The following is a 6,948-nucleotide window of genomic DNA, read 5'->3' as shown; positions in this document are numbered from 1 at the left end:
TTTCCTGAACCTTTGTGAACCTGTGACGAAAATTAAGTTTTTACTGTATTGTTTTTTATGTTTTTAAGTATTAAATTTACTAATTTTTATGCGAATTAAAAATGGTAGATGTTATTCTATTATGAAAATATATTGGGAAATTATTTATAAAAAATGCCGTTAATGCTTATATATTTGTTTATTCGGAAATGAATTTTACGTTAGGAGAATCTGGCCGATCAGATAGATGAATTTATTCGCAACTAAACTAAATGTGGATCGTCTTTTACACGTTGTAATTGTTCTTATATTTAATTATTTTGGGATACAGTTTTATGGAACCCCACTAAAAAAATAATAATAATAATAATCAATTGAATTGCTGTTTTACTTTTATTTCAACTTTTTGCAAGATTCGAAACTAGTCTAAATATGTAAATTTAAACTTTTCCAATTTTAATTTCTATATGTAATATTCAACTTTTCTACCTTAACGTAATATTTCCCATTTATTATTCAACTTTTTCCACTTTATTTTTGAAAATTTTCTATATAATGTAAATTACTATAAATCATTAGGGTGTATCACATTCTATAGTCCACTCATTTATTCGGACAAGGTTCACTTTAGCATAAAATGGTCTTACACAAACCCCCAATTAATTTTAGGTACGAATCATGCGGTGGTAATATATTTAACATAACTTTCTGAACTAGCTGGGAAATGACGCTTACATTGTTATTTTATATAAGAATTCCATATTTTTATTGTACAGTTTGATTATAGAGCATATTATATGCCATTTATAATGAAATGAAAGTTTTGATAGCGTGAGTAAGGTATGCTTAACAGAATGGCCCACCCCGTTTAATTCGAATACGATTTGCATTAGCAAGTTAATTTAGGATAGGAATCGTCTCACAATAGGGTAGGGGTCGTGGGGTTGCTTTTACTCTTAGGTTAGAATACTTTTTGCAAAAAAAGTTGTTTTTTTATCATCATAGATCCCAATTTATTTTTAAAATGACTCTCAGGTGTTATTACGTATAGTTGCAAGTTTGATCATTTATTAATAAATGCTAGAAAACGCTCCCTGCGTTTATCCGCAGTTCTGCTCATTTCATGAATTCTTCATTCGTGGCATTTTCCATTACTTCCTGGAGGATTTCTCTTCAAACCACAAGAATCCGTTGTTCCAATTCTTGGACAATCAATTCTCGTTATGGATTGGCATTCACTCGATTCCTCAATGCCCACCTAAAAGAATAATCCAAGAGGGCCAAATCTGGCGACCTAGGAGGAAATTGAACCTTAAGTGCTCATCCATCTCGCGTTTGTTGAGAGCGAGGCATCCTCCATGTTGGACCTACATAATTCGCTGATGTATAGCGGAATTCTTTCCATGAGAACAGCGAAGGTATTTTTTATAAAAGAATGATACCGTTCCACGTTGAATTTTCCACTAAAAAATGTTGTCTAATGAGCTGGTGGCAGAGCAATTCGCACCAAACAACGTCCAATTTTCTATTTGATAATGCGGTTGTATATTCCGATTCTGTTGCTCAGAAAACACTGTTAGTACATTTAAGAATTTGTTTTCGTCAGTCCACAATATTCGGTCAGCAGGTCCGATGGCCATTTCATCGAGGATTTAAGAAATAAAATCCAAACTCCTTTTGGACCACCCTCGCAAATGCCTTGTGAAAGATGCGCACGATAAGGACAAAAATTGTACTTTCAATATTCGCCATACCTACTGAGCCTTCCTTTCTTCGCTGCCTAGCATCAACGAAAGCAACAAACAAATCTCTCTTCTCGGCGTTTTTATAGATTTTTGTTTGGAAAGCAGAACATGAAATGAATACTCAGGATTACATTATTGGGCGAGATATCCAAATGATTTCAAGAGGATTAACATCGAGAAAACAAGAAAAACGAAAAACAAAAGTTTTCTTAATATTACAATGTAGTTCCTTCTCTGGACGAAATAATTTTACGCATTTTATTTAAGCTGAAAGTAAATATCTAGAAGAATCGTTGAAAGAAAGAAATACATTACAATTTCGTTTAGAATAACTTTTTTCCTATATTTGATACTTGTTACTGTCTTGTATGTGGTTAGGAAATGTCCGTTATACAAGATAAACTTCCATGAAAGGATTAACGCCATTTACTTGCTGTTATTGGGGTCCCAATAATCGAAGATCTAACTTTTTAAAATGTTCAAAATAAATATATTTCCATCAAACATAAAAATTTTAATTTTATTCACAATTTTCATGGAAATATGATTTGTTATATTTACTATCTGTTGATGTGGTTATGTTTGCTACGTCGTTTGGGGAGGGCGTTTCGGAAGGCCAGGTATGAGGCACCCCATTTTTGGATTAACGCCATTTATTCTCCATTGTTCCTTTGCGAAAGAATGGAGGCTCTTTCTTGTTATTCTACTAGTTGGAATATCTATACCTCCAGCCAATATGGAAGAGTTGAAATAAACTTGATATCTCATTAAACGCTCTAATACAAAAATAGAATAAAATAAAATTAAAATAAATAAAAAATAAAAAATTTGATGTTTGTTATCCGAATTAAAATTGAAATATATTTTTCTCTTATAAAAATAAACTGGTCAGTTATTAATAAAATGAACAACGAATCAACTTTTCACATTTGCCTGAAAACCGAAGTGGATTTATTCAGAAAGCTCAGCTTTTGAACCATAAGGAAATCAACATTTTACGATGATTTAATTCTAAATTTTTTAAGATTTTAATTAAACTATGTATTTTTTTGTATTTAAATGAGGCATATATGTGATGTATTTATCGATGTTTTTTAAAAATAATTTGTTAATCATAAATAAATCACTTCCTCTCCCTCCAAGCAGAGACCTTACGTTAATATTTGATATTTTTGTTCAATATTCTTGTAATTCTCCCTTCTGGCCTGCCTTACTCCTATTCATTGAGCCAAGATTTCTATCTCATTTTATTTTTAATTTTATAGAAGGAACTTTCTTTATTTATTTCATGTATATTATTCTTAGGGGACACCAGTCCCAGAATAAATCATTTTTCTTCTTCTTTTTCTTAAATTTGTATTAATATTTTAACGTCCTTCCTTCCTCTGGCTAAATAAATTTAACACGTTTCGTAAATAATTATACACTGTTGAAAATTGTAGCACTAATACCATCAAGGTTCGAAGGTTATATGATTAATTTTAATTATTAGCAATTTAAGCAAAGATAAAGTTGGATACGGGTCCGTTTATATAATAACTTTACCTGTTTCAGGTTCAGTTATTTCAAATAAAATTTTATTTTATTTTTTGATAAATGGATATTAAATTTATGTATACAATACATTTTGATTGATCTTGATCTTAACTCCAATGGACTTCTTGCGCGTATATCAGAATATCTTATCTAACGGCGAATATGAGATTTTTATTTGGAAGCAGTATCGATACTCCGGTTTTACGGTCTGGTCTATCGTTTCGGAAAAAATTATATCCCGAAACAAATAGTCAATGACAGGCTTAAACCATGTTTCGGAAATTGCCATCGCTTATAATTTATTCGAGCTTTGATATGCAACTAGATGGCCTTTATTAGCGACCAGTGATCTCACATTCCATTGAAATATTGTTAATATATCTTTCATTCTTAAAGATTGGTAATATGATCACGTTTTCTTTTACAACTTTTTTTTAAGTTGACGTTTTCTCCTAGATTGGTAGTATTATCTGTTATTGGTATGGTATGGTAGAAAAGGATATTAGGAAGCGGGGTTTGCAGCCTTCTGGCCAATTGTACCTTCCTAGTTCTTTGGTTCAGTCAATAGACTCAATCCTTCTTTTTAGAAGTATCAGGTCATTGACTGTTAATGCTGCAATTTGTTTCCCTAAGTTTTTTCTGAACGTTAGGTTAAACGTCCATTGAGCTGTTGCTTCTATTTCGAAGATGATATGAGTGGCTGTTTCTTCCTCCTCTTGCATAATCTGCAAATGGGATCATCGCTGTATACACCCACATATGTTGTGTTGATGTTTTCTCAGATACCAGTGACCGGTTAGTAGTCCTACCCCCTGATAACAGATATCGACCATATCTTGGAATCATCATCTTACCACAAACAGCTGAAATACATTACGAGAAAAATTTTTAAGTCGAATTACTAATTTTATAGTGGAATATACAATACTACGTATGGGTTTATCAAAACTTGCAAAATATATGATCGGATCTATGATTGTACAATGTTCGCTAAGTGGACTGTATATGAATGGGTAAATAAATTTATAATTTATATTAAATTTTAAAGAGTGAATCCGAGGAGGGGATTGGGATACATTTAAGTTTGCACTTACCCCAACGAGTTCAAGCAGCTCGGCCCCAGTCGTCCTCTTCTTTCTTCGAATAGGTAGGGCCCCACAGTCTCCGGCGGATTCAGACGTTTGGTACCGAACTCTTAAGGGACCCGGGCAATTAGAAACCATCAATTGCGCAAAACACTAGTTTAGATAAGCAGGTACGATAACGATGTTCTCGGCTTTGGCTCTAGGCAACAACTAACTCGCCGACCGGCCGGAGACCGCCAGAAGGGTTCAAAAGGGCGATCGGCGTAAACAACAATAAAAGCAAAAATGTTTTTCAGATAAATATAGATATAGTTGTTATAGAATGTGACGAAATCAAACAGTTATTTGATTGTTTATTTGTTTTAGAAAAAAATTACAAATGTAATTATATAAAAGAAAAACTAGGGTTAAAAATAAATTTCAATTTTTTTAAAAAATAACTATTGTTATGTATCAAACCTTGGGTGGCCAAATTGATATAAACCGCCATTATTCTACCTAGATTTCTGTTCGCAGCCCTAGTATGGTGGAAAGGGCTAGAAAATAAAGGGAATATTAACAAATTAAGGTCATTTCAAAGAGTACGTTGTTTTATGATGACGGGAGCATTTTCAACTGCACCTACCCTAGCACTTGAGATTATAACCAATTCATTAAATTCACTAATTTCGTGGTCCACTTGACCAATTAATACTTTACAATTAATTAAGGTTCTTAGTTGAGATGAAAAAAAATTAATAACACGAGAGGGATTCGAACCCACGACCTAGATACGCCGCTGCTCTACCACCTGAGGTATCGTGACCTCGATCCACTCGGACATCAACTCCCCATCTCAACCCCACCTTATGAGTTTTCCCTCCTATTGCCATTTTCCAAATGTCGTGTAATCGGTTTGGATTCTCGACGACAATTGAAATGGCGACGGAGAGATTTAGTGAAGTGTACTTCATTTCAATTCATTAAATTCACTAATTTCGTGGTCCGAGTGGATCGAGGACACGATAGCTCAGGTGGTAGAGCAGCGGCGTATCTAGCCGAAGGTCGTGGGTTCGAAATCCCTCTCGTGCCATTAACTTTTTTTCAAATCAACTAAAAACCTTAATTAATTGTAAATTATGACCAATGCTACAGCTCTACACATAGAGGCTAAGGTCAGAGCACTAACCAGCTGCTATAGATTAATTAGTGAAGGCAGTTGGAAACATAAGGGAAACAACATAGGCCACTCGAAAATTCTACAATTATTGAGTAAGGTCAACGGCCAACTATTAAGCGTTACCGATAAGAAAGGTTAAAACCCCTTCAGGGAAAAAATACTTCCAGGTAGTTACTCCTCGTGAATATAACTAGAGCGCGGATGATGATCATCGTAACATGGACTGTTTCACCGATGGTTCGCCTACTAAGGCAAGGGAAGCGGTGCTGGGATACATATACCTAAATTATGGATCAGCATCTCCTCCCCTCTTGGTAATAACAGCTCCGTTTCTCAGGCGGAAATATGGGCCATTAATGTTTGCTGCAGAACACTTATGGATAATAAAATCAAGGGAAAAGATATTAGAATTTTTCCGACAGTCAGGCCAGTCTTAGGTCATTAAAAAATTAGTTATCAACATCTAGGCTGGTGGAGGAAACTGTTGAAATTATCAATAGGATCACTTCTAGGTATGAGAATAGGGTAACCCTCATTTCGATACCAGCACATAAAGGACACTAGGCAATGAAGAGGCTGATTGCCTGGCCAAAGAAGGCTCAAATACTGCGTTTGTCGGGCCACAACCAGTACTACCCCATTCTATAAGCACAGCGAAAGGGAGTATTAATAGTTGGGGCATGAAACAATTCCTTAAAGAATGGAATCTGTCCCCCGGACATAGGCAATCGAATTTCGAATTCCCCGGCTTTATAAATTTTCCACAATGACAGGAAGCGTTTCATTAAAATATTTTCCTCAAAGGGTTGAACATCGTTTGTGGAAACTTTTTCCAGTGCTGTCTTCACGGAAGAAATCGGAAAGTCAAATTTCTGATTATTCTTCAACATTAAGTTGAACTTTTAGTTCTCACCTTGGTACCTTTCAACCCGACTTCGGTTTTCTTTCTTATGTATGCTCTTTGTATATACATTTCAAATAAAATGTAACTTTTATATATTTAATTTCTGAAGATGTTCAAAATTTTATTTGTTTTAAAATTGTATATATTATTTTTGAATTTGCAATACAGATAAAGGTTGGTTTTCACCAAAGGGAATGGAATTTTATGAGGTAGTTATACTTATTTTTATAATACAGAAACGTCCTACTTATTTTTGTATTAACTAATGGATTATTTTTATGACTTACTTGTTTCAATTTACTGTACCGTGTGTTTAACAAATGTGTTTTTGTATGTTGCAGGTAACAAAGTCAATAAAAAATGGAGAATCTGGCTGACCATGTTTTAGCTCAGATTGACGTTTCGGACAGCGACTTCGTTTTCGATAATTATGAAGAAGGGAGGCAGGCGGCTGACGTCGATCGTAGCGCGTACACTTGCTACGGTACGTGCACGTTCCCGTCATCTACTTTTGACGGATTGGGCGACAGTTCAGTCCAT

At 34.4% G+C, this 6,948-nt stretch overlaps 1 protein-coding gene across 2 annotated transcripts in view; it reads right to left on the bottom strand.

Moving 5' to 3' along the window:
• Positions 1–4,565, bottom strand: part of LOC106664318 (EARP-interacting protein homolog) — a 91,620-nt gene extending 87,055 nt beyond the window's left edge. The window contains exons 1-2 of one of the 2 annotated variants that reach the window (XM_024229077.1): positions 4,355–4,565; positions 4,115–4,123 (exon numbers count right to left, since the gene is read on the bottom strand). The gene's annotated coding sequence lies outside the window, so the exon portion shown is untranslated. The remainder of the gene's footprint in view (positions 1–4,114; positions 4,124–4,354) is intronic. The other variant, XM_024229076.1, reaches the window with a different exon arrangement.
• Positions 4,566–6,948: the final 2,383 nt, after the last annotated feature.

The sequence above is a fragment of the Cimex lectularius genome, unplaced genomic scaffold, assembly GCF_000648675.2.
Source record: "Cimex lectularius strain Harlan isolate CLEC.00 unplaced genomic scaffold, Clec_2.1 scaffold282, whole genome shotgun sequence".
Classification (NCBI taxonomy): Eukaryota; Metazoa; Arthropoda; class Insecta; order Hemiptera; family Cimicidae; genus Cimex; species Cimex lectularius.
Note: the sequence above shows the minus strand (reverse complement) of the source record. Positions and strands in the feature narration are given on the sequence as shown.